The sequence below is a fragment of the Melopsittacus undulatus genome, chromosome 7 (assembly GCF_012275295.1).
Source record: "Melopsittacus undulatus isolate bMelUnd1 chromosome 7, bMelUnd1.mat.Z, whole genome shotgun sequence".
Classification (NCBI taxonomy): domain Eukaryota; kingdom Metazoa; phylum Chordata; class Aves; order Psittaciformes; family Psittaculidae; genus Melopsittacus; species Melopsittacus undulatus.
In genome coordinates this window covers 45,664,470-45,678,940 of record NC_047533.1, presented here as the reverse complement: position 1 = coordinate 45,678,940, position 14,471 = coordinate 45,664,470, and the positions used below count along the sequence as shown (strand labels likewise).

The following is a 14,471-nucleotide window of genomic DNA, read 5'->3' as shown; positions in this document are numbered from 1 at the left end:
AGTGTGTCTTCCCTTCCTGGAGCTTACTGTGCCAGACTAGAAGTACTCTGTCTGTAAAGGTTTTTCTCAAATATAAAAAAAAAATCAAAGGACTGGAGGACTGGAAGGGAGTCTCCCTGTACCTCACTATGATACTTGGGAGAGCTTGGTAGCTCTCATTTCTCTGAGGTGCATTACTATGGGAGCATAAGTAGGCCCAATTTATAGAGTTGTGTTTTTGCCTTCTTCCCACTCCCTGGCTTTATGCTGGCAGTGGTGTTGCCTGACCCCTGGGAAAGGCAAGAGGGTGGGTGCTGACTTGGGTGTGCAAGACTGTGGGTGCAGCAGGACAGAGAGGGGAGATAGGATCGTGTTAGCTGCTCTGGCTGCACCCTCAGCCTCACATGCATTCACCTGGGCACTTTGTCCTTCACCCTGGTACACTCTGTTTAACTGTAGGATGTGCAAGTGCCACTTAATGCAGGTGTATCATGAAGAAATTGTGAGGAAACAGCCCCCACATATATACAGATGGAGAAAGAGAGTGGGGTAGTCTGCAGGCTGTGATTAAAGCTCAGTGCGTTTACATTTTAAATGCTTCAGTACTCAGTTTAGATAGCTTAATCTTTGAGAATTAGATAGCTTAATCAGACAGAAATAGAAGCTGCACAAAGAAGGCTCTGTAAAACCCCAGGGCTCTGGGTATGGGAGCCTCAAGCTCAACCTCATTTTTGTTTAATGCAGCAGCTTGCGAGGCACTTTAGACAAGTATAAAGACAAAGTGCTGGAAAGAGATTTCATGTGTGGAAGTATGTAAAAGAAGACTTATGATTTGTTTATTATATTAAAGAACACAGCCAGAGCTTTAGGATAAAAATACATGGCATGGGAACCCAAATGGCATCATTTTTTGCATGGCAAAGAGAGAGGTAGGATGTGGATTGCGTCAGGTTGCCTCTTCTGCACCTGCCTGGCATTAAAGTGTTGCTAATGTTGGCCCTAGATCTGCTCTACCCAAAAGTCTTCTGGTGCTGTACAACATGTCACAGTTTTGGGGTGGGCTTTTGTATATGGCTCTGCAGACCCACTGTGAATGTAGGACATGGGAAACATGATGGTGTGTTCACTGTGGCTCAGTGGGCATCCCTGAGGGGCTATAAGCTTGGGGTCATAAGGACATCAACTATCTGGATAAGGGGCCAATTAATGGATGCGATCTAGAGAGAATAAATCCAGAGAGACTCCAAGGCTGTTTACTGTAAACCAAAATTTACCTTTGGAAATTGGCCTTGGAAAATAACAGAGGTGACAGCAGTGCTTACTTGTGTCACAGCATTCCTGGGCTCCCATGGAAATTCATGAGCCGTGGTGTGTAATCTGGCCTCTTACTCCTGGTTATCCTATCTTGATCACTTGGAAAAACTGTATTCACCTGGGAAAAATGCACTTGCCCCAGGGTGTGCAAGCATGGCATTATTTGCCAGTGCAGGGGAAGGGCACAGCTGCCCCACTCAGGGGTGGGCAGTGTGTGCCCTGTAGGGAAACCCTGTATGGGATGCAGAGAGGCCATGTTCAGCCTTTCCACCACCGGGCACCAGGCACTTACAGAGCTGAGAGTAGTTGTAAGGGAACACTGAAAGGATCTGTAAGGCACAGGGGCATCTCCTATGCCCTTCATTAATCTTTTGGGTTTTTTTGTTTAACCTCTGCATCCAGTTAATATGATACTTCTTCCTTCATTGTTTCTTCCCTCTGTTTATCTCTTTTTTATCTCTTTTTCCTCTAGATGCTTGAGAAACATCAGAGAAACACCCATTTCAGGCAGTCTCTTCCCCCTTGTCCTTCCTTGCTCCCTCCAAATGCACTCAAGTAGGCTCCCTCTCCTTTCCCTTTGCCTGTTTTGTGCTTTGAGGGTGGCCCTAGGTTTGTCTCTGCAAACAAGCCACCTCTGGCAGGGTGATGGGAGCAACTTGGGATGCAGCACTGCGTTCATCACCCCCCTGCCCTCTCCTTGAAGCTGCACTTTAAGGCCTGAAGCAAAGCAAAAATCTCTGCAGTTTCAATCCCCAGCCAGACAGCACAAGGCAGTGAGGAGGGAGAGGCTAATCTATTCAGGTCATTAAGACGTGGGCAGAACTCAGCCTGTCCTAATGATCCCCTTTGAAATTCTGTATGTATATAATTCATCTTGTGTTCCAGTGGATCCTGCCTGAAACTGGTATTGCAATTCCGTTTCTATGCATCTGCTTTTGTATTCAGTGCTTTGAGGTAGTTTACATAAATGGGTGGCTTTAATTTGCGTTCCCATTGTAAGTGCCTTGAAGCTGTGTGGGGCTAGGCCCCCTCCACCCAGTTTTTGACAGGGGCAGAATTATTGAGGGCGTAAGGGGCTGTGGTTCTTGGCCCGAGGCCTCCAGGAGGTACCAGCAGGCACGTGCTCTGCACAGGGGATGGGGCAGCCCTGTGGTGCCCTCACTGCCACTCAGAGGGGCCTGTGCCACCTTCACCATGCAGAGTGGGGCCACAGAGGTGATGATGGTCTGTGTTGGCCTGTGAGAGACAGCGAGAGCTGACTGGCATAGCTTTCAAAACTAACTGGCTCTATTTGTACAAGGGTTTGTTTGATTTCCTTTAGGTGTGATTTTGAAGGATCAGATTGTTCCCAGAACAAGCCTTCAAGTCTCATCACATTGCCATTAGCCATGACCTTTCTTGCAGCCAGTTGTTGGCTCCCCTGGTCTGCTCCACATCAGGTTGGAAATGGTTTGTGGCAGGGTGTGGGACTTCCTACACCAGCATATCATGCCGCAGCATCTACCACAGCCCTGCTCCAATCTTGATTTGGGGTCTTTCGATGTGACCACAACACACATGCTGGGAGAGGCAAGGCAGGCCACTATTAGGCATGAGCATTCCTGCTGTCAAGAGGCACCAGCTTTATTTTGGCAGAGCAAATTACAAGCAAAGGCAGGACAGCAAGAGGCTTCCCTGATAGATGTCCTTTCATCCTTACCTAGGCAAAAGGGACCTAGGAAAATGGCACTATCCTGCTGCCTGCAGGGTGTTTCACATTGCTCTAACCAGCATTAATTTCAGCAGCTTAGCATAAATCTGTGTGTGTGTCTTTCACATCTCCCTTCCCAGTCCAGCTCTGGAGGCTTTGAAGGAGTTTGGGTCTAAAGCCTGAGTGCACAGCAGATGAAAATGAACAAATGACAGGAATAATTTTGATAATTTAACACTTCATCCAACACTTAAAGCAACTGTATTGATCTCAGCTCAAAGCTGAAGCTTTCACTGTGAACAATAAATAATGCTGGATTTAAAACCAATCTCTTGTCCATCCTGGGAGGACACACAACTCCTTTGTAAGTGCAGGAACCAGTCCTGGGGGTTACAAAACAGAGAAGAAGAGGAAGGGAGGAAAAACCATCATCACCATGTTTAGTACTGAACCTGTGATGAACAGTGCCAACAGGCATATACACCCAGAGAAAAGTACCTTTCATTCAGCTTACTGTGGTGGGGGACATGTCCTGTACTCAGCTGTACTGTGCTATGTCAGTGAGGGTCTCTGGGTGGAAACAGAGATACCAGCTCCCTGCGTGCTGCAACTCACCAGCTCTCCTCTTTCATTCACCACCAGAAGTGCAAGACAAAGCCCATGAACAGCAAAACTGATTTATGCTTGCTTTTTTATTATTGCAAGCAAGGTGTTGCAGCTCATAGGCAGGATTGCCTTTTAAATGAAAGCTGATCTGAAACTGGCTGTCAGAAATCCTCCAACTGCTCCCTACCATGTCCCCAGTGCAGATGGCAATCCCCTCTCCATTCCCTTTTTATCTCTCTCTCCCCCTTCTTCCATTTCTTGCACTTTAATCCTTGGCCACACTACACTGTATGGACTTGTAGTAGGATTAATGTGAGTTGAAGCCTGAGGCTATATTCAGCTCAGATTTATGTCAAAAGGCACAGGGTCTGTGGTGCTGGAAAGCAGGCTGGTTGGCAGTGGCTAAAAGCACTTGTGGTCACTACTCTAGCATGGATGCATGGATGCATGGATGATAATGTCAAGACTTCAGAGCTGGGAACTGGGGATCCCCTGGACAGCACACACACATGGGTCTTCCTCTGGGTCAGTGCCATGCTTGCCACCATCCCCTTGTGTCAGTGAGGATGAGGGAAGATCTTCATGCGCACCATGAACTGAGGCTGAACTGAGCTTTTGGGTTCCGAGCCCCCATAAAACTGGGGAATGCAGGAGCCAGAGATGGCCCCCAGAAGCACAAGGCTAATATGTGTTTCTAACAGGGCAGAGGCACAGCTCACAACCCTCCTTGGGCCACGCCTGTACTTTGGGCAGACTTTATCATGCTTAGCCCTGCGACCTGCATGCTCTTGCAGTCACTTGGGCTGCCTGCTGCTCAGCTTGCTGCCACCCATGTCCGGCTCCTCCGGCACTGCAGACTTGATGGGCTAGGCTTGCATGAGGGTATCTGAGTTTTCCCTCTCCAAAGGGTGCCCCAGGGGAGCTGGAAGTCCTGACTGGAGGCTGGTGTGCAAGCATGCTGGGTGGCTGACGAGTCTCAGCAGGCCTGGTGCAAGCTTCCCTGGTGGCATGGGCAATGGTGCAATGAGGGACCTGGGAATTGGAGTACCTCTGCACCTTTTAGAGGACAGCCAAGGAGACTTTAACAAGACATTGCCACATCAGGGTACCTCTGCCTAAATCAGGTAGCACAGCTGAAGTCAAAGCCTGAATTAGCCTTGGATAAGGATGCCGTTGAAGTTTGCCTAAAGCTCAATAGGGTAGGAAAAAAAGAGTTTTATTTTCCGTCTTCCCAGCATCAGATTTCAATTACAGTAGATACTGATTTGCTTGCCAAAGTTAATTATCAAATTAGATTAGAAATCATTAAAAAGCTATTTCTGTTCATTACAGGGGGCTAATATGTGGCTAGACTCTTGAAAATTATTAGTCTCCTCAAAATTATCCACCAGGCAGAGGGCCTGTTTTTCTGTGGCTGTAATCCTACAGCTTCAGTCCTGTGTGCTTCTTGAAGCTTTCTGTAAGGCATCAGACAGTCACAGCACACTTCAGTGCCTGCGTATGTCAAGGCCCGCTCATACTTCTGTTTAGTAATAATGCAGCTACCAAATGTCACCTGTCACAGGCAGCTGAGTTATGTGACACTGGTGACTCACCCCACGTTCCTGGGAACACCTTGGCCACAGACACACTTTTGTGAGCTTACCACACCCTTTCCTGCAGCCTTCAGCACATCTTGACTGAAACATCTTAGTATTGTTGGTTTGAGAAAAGTGGTCCTCGGACTGGTTAGCCACTTGGCTACCATTATAGACAGTTACTGCTGCATGACCTGCTTTGCAAAACACACCGTTAAAACATCTTAGTGGAGTTTGGCTAAAGACATTTGTCACTTAAACAGTTGGGATGCAGAAAGCATTCATTTTATAACAATCTAAAGCTGAAGTTACCACAATATGACACACATGGAATAAAGAAAGTGAGACATTATCTGTACTGTATCTCTGTAGATACACTCCTTGATTAGGTAGATACAAAGCCAGCCTTGTCTTGAATAATACATTTAGGCTTGTACAGAAATGGCATTTTTTGATTCATCCAATCATTTATTAATGTTTAGGTTATTTTTCCCCCCACATTTACACGCAGTCTGTATAAGTGCATTGCAAAGTTTAAAATCTGATTCTATTTTCACATTGGTTTCTCTGAAGTTTATATTAGACCCACCATAGTTCAAATTTAACTAATCCCTATTCTCATTTCAACACATAACCTAAATAATGTTAAATGTCACCAGCTGTGGTTCTGTTTGCAGTTTGCTTCCAGCTCACAGCAGTCTATGATATTTGTTAACAGATATAATTCAAATTTAGCCTGACAATCTGCATCCAAACAAATTTTTAATGTTGCCATTGTCTGATTTGCTAAAATTTCTACTTTTTCCCAACTTTGTTGCCACATTTGTTTATCTCCTCTGCTTGTAACAGCTTTAAGTACTTATAAGCAGATTCCCTGCCACCATAATTGTTTAAATTCAGAAGCTTTATAGGTAAGCTAGTATACAAAATAAATGGGCTTGTTTTAACCACCTTTATGGTGGGCTAATCCCTTCTCCTGTGGGGATTTGAGCACACTTAACTTTGCCTGCCTTTGAAGAGATGGAGACAGATTACTGCCAATGCTGTGTTGTAAACAAGACCTGGCAATGTCACTTCTCTCAGGTGGGGCGTCCCAGGGTGGTGAGTTTCCACAGCACCAGTTTTCAACTTCTTGGCACCACTACCTGCATGAGGTGAGAGTGACAGTTGTCTTGCTACCAGATGCACCTGCATTTTTATTGTTTCTCTGAAATTTCTGCTCTGTCCACACCATGAGGCTTAGTTTTTATTTTACTACTACTTTTCTCTGCCTTTTTCTCTCTCTATTGCAGCAGCCCTCACCAAGGAAGACAGGCAGCTTCGTGTCCAGTTTGGATCATTTGAAAGGCTGAAGGGGAAACCATGGGGGGCAGACATGCTTCTCGCCTGTCTCCCAGGCTTTCGGGAAGCTGCTGATGAGCACTTGCTGATGGGCAAGTGTTTCAATCCCATAGCAAGAGTTGTGAGGGCCCCTGTTCCCTAGATAACCAAAAGAAGCTATTCCAGAGGAGGCTTTTCCATCCCACAAACTGTGGGGCATACAGAAGCCCCTCCTTTCATTTTCCAAACTCATTTCTGGCTGCCAAATCTACCCAAACTGACATCATGCTCTGCTAAGGGTGAATCAGCGCAGTTGCGGAGTACGGTTTTGCAATCTCTTAATGACAATTCACCACAGCCTGTCCCTGTATCAACTGGCCAGGGAAACAACATTAGTGCCCAGTAAGCAAGAAACATGTTTAAACCTGCGGTTTGGGCAATGCGGCTGATGCTGCAGCTGTGCACAGTGCCTGGAGGAGGAATTTTGTTGCTCAGCTCCACCTAGTGGCACCGCCTCTGGAATAGACGGCTGCGGCCGTGGGAGGGTACACGGCCCGTGGGGACAGTGAGTGACCATCAGGCTTATTTAATTGCAACTTTTCTCCTTTTGGATAGATGCATGAGTAAGCGTGCTTTTGGTGTGGATCTCTATAATAATACATACACAAAACGGTGCAGAAGAGTTGGAATGATCCAGAACCACCCAATTTTGGCACAAAGCTGCTCTATGTAACCCTTGTTCTCCTGTAAAGTGTCTGCTTTCTTTGCGGAATGCTTTGCTTGGTTGCTGCATTTTGTCTCAGTCAGAAGATGAGCTCTGGGACCACTACGGGGTGTGCTTGGGCAGCACTTCATGATACAGGTCCTTAATCCTGAACTAGGGTGCTCCCTGCTCTTGAAGTACAGTAACTAATAATCCAAAAGAGGTGGTGAAGTATGAGAGCAACTAAAGCAAGCATGATCCTAAGTAGCGTTTGGGCTGTGTCTCGGCTCTGGCCCCAGAAAGGACCTGGCCAACAAGCCTGCATATGGAGTCACAAAATGCTCTTTATTCCTGGCTGGGGATCAGCTGGGCTTCAATGAACCTTGGAAAGTTAGTTCAGGTCCAGGAGCCAGAATGGATAAGATTCATGTCAATCTGTTGGCAGCTTGTAACACTTTTCCCTTCAATCCTTGTATTTCCCATGGCAACTTAATGTAGGAGAACCAGAAAGTGAGAGTGACTCAAAGCAATGGAGAAGAGATAATGCCAAAATCAGCAGGATTGTGAAAAGCCTATTTGCATTTTTCCCCAGGGATGCTCATTTTTAATACCTCATTTTTGCTTGTTTTTAATATAGAGCGGTGCTAAAAGTAAGGATATTTGCTTATAATGACATGGGTTTTCCTAATGACAGCCTCAAATAGGAATTTCTTGGACATACTATTCCAGTTGGAGATCAGAGTGTGTAGCAGGGATTCGCATTCTGCACTTTGCTGAGTAGAGGCATGTTTTGTATGGCTTCGTAAGTCTTCACGATCAACAAATCCATATGAAAGTAATTCTGAGCTTTTACGTGCTGCAGAACCTTTCAACTTCAAAGTGCTTTTCACACATTAACTCATCTGAGATGCGTTCTGTCATGAAACTGTTATGCCTTTGTTTTTTTGTACCACACTATTATTATATATATTAACCTGATGCCTAGAGGCCCAGCTGAGCTCAGGGCTCTGCAGTGCATAGATGGAACAAGAAAACAGCTTCTCTCCAGATGAGTTCACCATCTACAAAAGTAGCAATGGGTGGGAAAGGAGAGCAAGGCATGGGGAAGCGAAGTACGCCCCGTGTCACTCAGCCAGCTGCTTGCGAGGTGCAGGCTTCCTGAGTTTGAGGCTGGCACACAATCCCTTGGCTTCCCTGTCTCCTGGTAATGTTGCAGTTGGCAAGAAAGCTCAACAGCCATTTAGTCTCCAGCTCAGCATAGGCTAATACAGACAAAATTGTATGTGACACCCTCCCACTACTCTTTTGCATGGGTTGTTTCTTTCTAGTCCCTTAATCCAAACTAAGGGTTATTCCCTTTGAAGAGTCTAACTTGCAGGGCTGTGTATATATACATGTCCTGTAGTGGAGATTATGTCAGGTCTGAAATTTCTTTGTTGTATTACCTTGGTACTTGCACCACAGTGTCTTGAGAGCTTGGGCACAGAGCAAATGGATAGGTTTGTGAAATCCGAAATGCTGCTTGAAAAGCTTTTCTAGCAACTTAGATACTTAATTTGTTCAATGCTTTGAAGGTACATAAGAACAGAAAAATAACAAATGGTATTATTACTAGCATTACTTAGCACAAAGAAGAGAAGGGAAGGAAAGAGAAGGAAATAGAAGGAAAGGAAGGAGAAGGAAGAGATAGGAAAGAAAAAGAAAAGGAAGGGATCTGCAAGTAAAAGTAAGTTGTCTGCAACCCATGTGTTGCAAGTAATATCTCAGGAGACAATAGGTACAAAAGTATATGTCCAGATATTGGGTATAAAACTGCATATAAGGTTTGGAGGCTTGCTACCAGGACCCTTGAAGCAGGGGGCCCATTAGCTTCCCAAGAGTCATTCTGTTGAAATCAGCCCTGACTGGTGACCTTCCTGTGGGAGTTAACATTGGCTTCAAGTTCTATAGCAGATCTCTGGAGGATGGCACTGGGGCAGTATGAAAACGCTGGCATTTCAGACTACCCAAGTAGACACTTTCCTTTTGGAATAATTTCCAGTGTGGTTCAGAGTATTATCTTAACCTCACTTCCACAGCTACTTCATTTATCTTATATTTTATCCTCCTCTCTCCTGCCTTGTACAAGGACGCTGTATTATGTCTTTCTGGGGAATAGACTTGTTCTGCTTTTACATGCCTAACAAAATAAGGCCCCACCTTCAGGAGCCCTAAGCCCTGTCCTAATAAATAAGATTAATTAATTGCATGATCATCTCCTTTAACCATGTGGGAGGAATAATGTTAGTGGACCTTTTTCTTCTGTCAGTTTTCCAAAGTTTGCTTTGGACGTTCATGGCAATTCAGCCATGTGCCATAGAACTTGCCCATGCAATCTATCTTGGTGAAGAGCCCCACTCCTACAGCTTGTATCCTCTCTGGGGATTGACACAATTTTTCATTTAAAGTAGTCATCTGTTCAGATAATTCAATTCCTTCTGATGGCTCTCTGTCCCTCTGACCAATTTGACACTGGCTTGTCAATGGCAGTCAGGAACAGGCAAACAGCAAAACCATAAATTCTCTAAGTTGTGGAGAAACAAATAAATGCGTGTAAAGATGTTGCTTCATTTGCACTTTACCTTTATGTAATTTATTGTCTTTCAGCGTCTTGCCTTCACTTTTTAATTACTGCAACCCTTCCATCATTTTTGTAATTTAAAGAAAAACCAATTATATGACAATCTTGATTGCTTAATAGTCATAGTAAAATGTGCATGGGTATAAGTAAGGATGATTGTTCTTTCTTGTTTGTTTTTGTACTATTCACCTTTCAGATTTCTCAGTTATATAATTGTTCCCTTTGGCTTGTAATCAAGTTTTCAGATTAAGGATGTCTCTGCTGTAGTGCACTGGGGAGTTGACATATGGCTAATCCACCTGACAGGCTCTGGCTCCTCATTCCTTAAAAGCATGTGGATTTTGCTGTTAAAATGACACTGCCAGTCATTTAGGAAGTGAAACTAAAGTCCCAATCTCCATCTTTAAACCAGTGCTAAGAACAACAAGTTCCATGCTGGAATACTCCTTTTGCAGATGGGCTTGCAGATATGTAGAAGTCTCAGGTCTTGCTGGTTACTGGGGGATTATACATGCTTACCAATTCTGCGAATCAAATGCATAAACCCCAAACCCACCTTTGTTTTCCACAGAGTAATCATAATCAGAAGTCATCCTTTCAGGCCCTTCTCTTACATATGTAGAACATACAATATTTTGTGTCCTACCTCCAGAGAAACCTTACCGGTGAGGTTTCTATGCCTCAATTTATTACTTGTTGTTGCTTATGTATATTGGCATAGTATCTGGCAGCCCTTTCAGCAGGCTGTGACACCAAATTGGCAAGCACTGAATAAACAGAGATGACAAGATGGTCCATACCCTTTAAGGAGTTTGAAATTGAGACCAAAAAATCATTCACAATGTATACTTATCTTAAGCATATCTGAAGACAACACAAAAATGTAAGGATATGACTAGGTTGTGCCCACAGGTATTTGCAGGAGTGCAGGCCCAGGTCCACCCACACAGCCCACCAAACAAGGTTTAGTGTGGGTATAAGGTATGTATGCCCATTAACAGCAATTTACAAGAGAGAAACCTGATAAACAGCTCCTTTGATGGATCACTGACACAATAAGCTGATAGAAAACCAGCTTTTTGAAAAATGCTTCTTAGATATCCCAGGTGGTTCCTCTTCAGACAGAGAAAGACAGACTATTCTGGAATATGTATTTGCAGTCCACTCTTTAGAGGAAAGATGCTCGCAGAGTTCAAAAGAGAAGTATTAAACAACAATGCTAAGAAAAATGCCATTTTCAGGATTTGAGGACCCAAAAAAGCCCTGTCATAAAAATTATGAGATGTGCAAAACAAAACAACTGGGAAACATGGAGATTTTGTCTTCTCTGTGAATAATGATCAGTATGTTGGTATCAAAACAAAACATAAAGCTATGCCAAGGTGATCCTGTAGCATACGAAGTATACAGTAGTGAGAAAAAACAAAGGGAGGAAGGAAGAATTTTGGCTTGCTTGGTGCAGGTGGTGGGGAAACAGTGTGAGGGCAGAGGATACTCCAGGAAGAAATAGGAGGAGTGAAAAAGAGAACAGGAGTAAATTCAGACCAAGTTTGAAGTCTGCAGGTTAGCCATCATTAGATTTTACAGCTTAGTTCCTGAAGATGCTGAAAGTCAAGATAAAGGGTTGAGACATTACATTAAAATTGAGTTAGTCTACCTACTGTAAGCAGCAGCTCTGTCATATGAAAAACCCATATGCTTTAATTTAGCTCATTATATCAGTTAAGTGGTTGAAGGAGGCAATGCATTCAAGGACATCTGAAGATATTGTTGTCTACCTTTGTTGCACCCACTTCAGTGTGGTCCTACCACTAAGCTTTGGCAGCAATTCTTAGAATAAAATTGCATTTTTTAAAATTATATAGCAAATTTGCAGGCCTAGATCTCACAGCTGGGGGCAGAGGAGGGGCTGCCTTTGACATTTTTGCCAAAGTTGGGCTGGGTGTTAGACCTAAACCCTAAATGAAGTTTTCAGTCTGCTTGGACAGAAGGGGAAAATCTCAGGAAACCCAGGTTGGCCATTTTATGCTTAGCAATGGGCAAACTTTGAAACCTTCATCCTTCACAGGTACAACCCCGCATAAATACAAACAGCCTAGATGTGGCCCTCAGTGACACGATTTAGTGGTGGACTTGGCAGTCCTTGGGTAAAGGTTGGACTTCAAGGTCTTTTCCAACCTAGTTGATTCTATGATGGAGGAGAGCATTACTTAGCAGTAGTTAATGTATTGTAATGCCGTGTAATGTAATGTATGTTATTATTGCTGCTGCTAAGGGCTCTGGAGGGGCATGGGGAAGTCCATGCTCATTGCTGCCCCGGCAGTGCTGTGAAGAGCCCACGATCAATGACTGTGGCCTCAGCAATGAGAAAGGTCACAAAAAGCCAGGAGAGGTGGCCATTTCATATTGCTTCCTGTTGACAGATGGCACTTCTGGTGCTCTTTAGAGTGCTTGAGTGCTTTTTCTCTTCCTGCTCGTTAATAGTTTAATTAACAAAGGGTGTGGGTGGCTGCAGCTGAGCTCTATTCCTGCTGGCCCAGGGCGGTGAGTGGGGCTTTGCTCCTGTGGTAAATCCCCACAGATGGGTCCTTGTCTGCAGTGTGGGGAGATGCTGCCTCATATAAACGGTGAGGATATAATCTCTGCAAAGAAAATACTGTTTATCTGTGGGGAAGAGGGAGAAAACTGAGTGGAATGGGAGGGGTATAGTGGCTCTGCTAACAGGAAAGCCGGCTTCCTCTTTTTCTCAGGGTCTAAGGGAGGAGGTGGAGGATTTAATCCTTCCCACGGCTCTGCCCTGCTCTCTGGCTCCGGGCTGGTGCCCTGGATGGAAAGGCCGTGGCCGGCTGTGGGTTCCGCACTCACACCGGGGCTGGCAGCGACGGCACACGGCACACGGCACCCGCTGGGTGGCGCCAGAGGCCTCCAGCGGCCGCGCCGGCAGCTAGGGCGGCGGCAGCCATTTCCTTGCTGCGGGGCCGTGGTGGTGCGGGCAGGGCAGTAACGCGGTGTGCTGCTGGAAGGGGCGCCCGGCCGTCGTTTAAAGCGAGCGGCCTCCCTCTGGCGGGTGTCGGAGCGGGGTTTGGTAGTGATTTAATCTTGCAGCTGTAGGGTGAGACTTAGGGGAGGCTGTGTGTTTCGACAAAGTGCTGAAAGAGTATGTCGTGAGGCATGGTTTGGCCGTATGTTTCCCAACTGGCTTAAGCTGCTTTACAGGAAGAAATCTGTCTGTCAATACGGGATTTGCGGGGTGTGTTTCTGAAGGCTTTCTTGCCTGCTGGGGCAGAGATAATGACCAAGTTATGAGAGAGGATATGATCTAATAACAATAAAAAAATAAAAAATAAAAAGCTCATTTTAGTGTGATCCTGGGATTTATCTTCAGATTAAAAAAGGAAAAAAGTCATCTGTTACACCAATTTTATTTGGAGGGAGGGAGTGTGGGATGCATGTATTGGCCTTGTACACGTTATGCATCTTTTAGCAGCAGAGGAAGAGATGGGGTCAGGATTGAAAGCAGTGAAAAGTGTGTGTTAGGGATGTGTTACAACTCTTTGTCATGTAGATTACGTGTATTTTCCTGAGGTTTTAGGTACCTGCTTGAAAATGTTACTTTTTCTTTCATTACATACATTAAAAATGGTTATGCCTACTCTCCATCCTGCTTAAAGATATATGTGGTATGTGTAAAGAAATCTGAGACGTGGTAGTGGGGAAAAAGGTATCTTAGCTAAGTGTAGGTGACTGATAAAAGACATGGACCTCAGCACTGTGAGAGGGATCATGCAACTTCTGAAGTAAACCAAGTGCAAGCCCCACAGGCTGAAATCTGGTGCTTTTGGCAGAGGTTCAGTTTTGTTTTCCCCTTGACCTGAACAGTAAGACTAAAGCTTCTGTGAAGGCATCCAGGCTTGGTTTGGAAACACCAAGTAAAGATGAAAAAAATCTTCCCCCAGGTGCTTTGATCCTCTGGTTAATCACCTTGTAGATTACAACTTTGTCTGATTTCATAAATTAATTCTCGTGGCTTGAATCACTGGGGTTTTGTGTGTGTGTGTGTTTGCTGCGTGAAACATCTCTTTTACAATGTTAATTTTCTCATTTCAAAGGGTTCATACCCTGTAACCAAGTAATCTTTTTTGTGTTCCTTAATGGTAGCCTGAACAGTTGGAGCTCTAAAGACTTCTCCTGCAAAGCATCTTACTGAGCTCACACCTCTTCTTTGTGCTTCTTTCCCAGTTCTTAATCAAAGACCTGAGAAACAAGCTCCTGCAGAGTACAAACACAGGAGTTTGTACTCCCTCATTTTGCTTCCTCAGATGTGTCCGTAATCTCTTAATTTTGTATAAACCTGAATTCTTTCCAAGATCCTTGTTTTCTTGAATACACTCTTGTCCTGTGATATGCTATGATTCTTGCTATTCTTACATTTATTACATTGCTTTTGCTTGAGTACTATGTGTTACTGAGCTGAATATGCCTATGATCAAGTCATTTTAGCCATTGTCAGTCTCAGTATAATAAACATACATGTGTAGGTATCACACATACAGCGACCTACATGTTATGTTATACATCTCTCTTGTACAAGGGGGAGGTAAACCCCCACCTTTATGGGCTATGTACCTAGAATAAAAGCCTGCAGAACCCCACTACAAACTT

The 14,471-nt window shown here is 44.6% G+C and overlaps 1 protein-coding gene across 2 annotated transcripts in view; it reads left to right on the top strand.

Moving 5' to 3' along the window:
* Positions 1–12,379: 12,379 nt before the first annotated feature.
* TRIM2 (tripartite motif containing 2) overlaps positions 12,380–14,471 on the top strand; it is a 120,345-nt gene continuing 118,253 nt past the window's right edge. Inside the window, exon 1 of one of the 2 annotated variants that reach the window (XM_031048758.2) lies at positions 12,380–12,436. The gene's annotated coding sequence lies outside the window, so the exon portion shown is untranslated. The remainder of the gene's footprint in view (positions 12,437–14,471) is intronic. The other variant, XM_031048757.2, reaches the window with a different exon arrangement.